Genomic DNA, 2,447 nt, shown 5'->3' on the forward strand with positions numbered 1-2,447 from the left:
AAAGCCATCACGAGAGTGACAAAAGCCACAATAACACAAGAAAACCTCACTTCAACATCGACACACGCAATAAAAGAAAAACGAAACAGAATGCACTGCAATGGTGACCACGCTGATTTTCAGAGCGCCTGTAAGATAGGGTAGTACTGTCCCTGTGGGTTTCGGAGATTGTAGCTGTTTGTGGGAACAGAAAGCGCAGCGTTTCTCCTGACGAGCAGTTGATGGTTTGGGGACTGCAGTTGTTCCTGTGCAGTCCAGTGAATGACCGCTACACGCCAGGGATCCTGCACCCAAAGGAAGACCGTGAAAATCCGTGAGTCAAAATCTTACAGCGTCGAAAAGACAAATACGATGCTATGATAACAGGAGGAGACTTCAAAACACCACTCCCAAGGAAAGACAGAGCAACAGGAAAGAAAATCAACTAAGATAAAGAAGAACTAGACAACGCAATGAATCAAGTCAATCTCTCAGGCGTATGCAAAACACTCAGCCAACAACAACACAGTTTACATTCCTCCCCAGTACACAAGAAATGTTCCCCATCACAGATCATGGGCTAGGCCGCAAAGCAAACAGAAATTTATAAGCATTGCGAGAAGGCAAATGGTATTTTCAGATTACAATGATATACAATTAGAAATCAATAATAGGAAGATCAAGTAAATCAATTATATGACAATTGAAAATATATGAAAAACCGAACAATTTTAAGTAAAAACTTTAAACAAAGATTTTACTTAAAAACCACTTGCAAAGTGAAGAAATAGAGAGTACAATGTGAAAATTCATCAAAACACATCAGTGAGCAGGGCCCTCTCTGCGATGGCGGTGTGGGTGATTTGGTGCTGGTAGTGTCTTGCCGGCCCTCAGACTTTTGGAACTGCCAGTGCCGCCTTGTCCTGCCCTCGCCATGTTCCTCACCCGGTCTGAGTATGACAGGGACATGAATACTTTTTCTTCCGAAGGAAGATTATTTCAAGTGGAATATGCCATTGAGGTTAGAAAGCTTGGTTGACAGCCTTTGGGATCCAGACAGCTAAGGGTGTGTGCCTAGCTGTGGAGAAGGGAATTACCTCCCCACTCATGGAGTCTAGCAGCATTGAGAAAATTGTAGAGATTGATGCTCACATAGGTTGTGCCATGAGTGAGCTAATTGATGATGCCAAGACTTTAATTGATAAAGCCAGAGTGGAGACACAGAATCATTGGTTCCCCTCCAATGAAACAATGACCGTGGAGCGTGTGACCCAGGCTGTGTCCAATCTGGCTTTACGGTTTGGAGAAGATGCAGATCCAGGTGCCATGTCTCGGCCCTTTGGAGTAGCACTAGTATTTGGAGGCGTTGATGAGAAAGGACCACAGCTGTCTCTCATGGACCCATCTGGAGCCTTTGTTCCATGTGATGCTCGAGTGATTGGCTCTGCTTCAGAGGGTGTCCAGAGCTCCTTGCAAGAAGTTTACCACAAGTCTATGACACTGAAAGGAGCCATCAAGTTTTCACTCATCATTCTCAGTCAAGTAATGGAAGAGAAACTAAAGGCAATGAACATAGAGCTAGCTACGGTGCAGCCTGGCCAGAATTTCCACATGTCCACCAAGGAAGAACTTGAAGAGGTTATCAAGGACAATTAAGGAAGTGTGATCCTCAGGTCTTCTCTGGGACAGTTTCAGTTGTCCTAGTTGCCCTCAAATTTGATTTCCAGCTCCCATTTGGGAAATCTCCAGTGTCTGTGCATTTTTTAAAATGATGTCTACATAAAGGCAATTCTGAAATAAAAGGAATTTTAAAATAAAACAAATCAGGATAAAAAGGCAATATGCCAAAACCTTTGGGGAACAGAAAATGCAGTCCACAGAGGGAAATTTGTAGCAACAATGCACACATCAAAAAAAGGAAAGAACCAAAACCAATCCCTTAGCGCAATGCTCACAACAATTAGAACAGCGACAAAACAAGCCCTCAGCCCCCCGAAGAAAAGAAATCATGAAAATTAGGGTAGAAGTAAATGAATAAGAAAACAAAACAAAATAATTTTCCTCTCCTGTAAAGAGTTACAGCCTCAGAAACCCACCAGGGCAATTCTACTCTGTCCTGTGAGTCAGAACTGACTGAATGGGTAATTACGTTTGTTTGAGTTTATGAGCCGACTAAGCATGTGCTTGTGAAACTCTTGGAGCTGTCAAGTTAGACAGCTAAATAAAAAGACTTAACTATTCTCACAAATATAATTAAAGCCTAAGGTATGTTCAGAAAGAGTAGCTAACGTTCAGTATATCAGTAAAACCACAAAGTCCAAACTTGAGATGATCATCCAAGTTTTCACTCTAAAGAGATTTTTGTATGTATCAAAATGTAGGTGGCTTACTTTGGCATATACATTTATCTACATATCCATATGCTTTGCAAGCTATAGTTAATCTAGCTTGCAGATCTATGTTGCATA

The 2,447-nt window shown here is 41.8% G+C and overlaps 1 pseudogene; it reads left to right on the forward strand.

The window, feature by feature from the left end:
* Window positions 1-913: 913 nt before the first annotated feature.
* LOC142427690 (proteasome subunit alpha type-5 pseudogene) lies at window positions 914-1,635 on the forward strand (annotated as a pseudogene).
* Window positions 1,636-2,447: the final 812 nt, after the last annotated feature.

Source organism: Tenrec ecaudatus, chromosome 15 (genome assembly GCF_050624435.1).
Source record: "Tenrec ecaudatus isolate mTenEca1 chromosome 15, mTenEca1.hap1, whole genome shotgun sequence".
NCBI classification, from domain to species: Eukaryota; Metazoa; Chordata; class Mammalia; order Afrosoricida; family Tenrecidae; genus Tenrec; species Tenrec ecaudatus.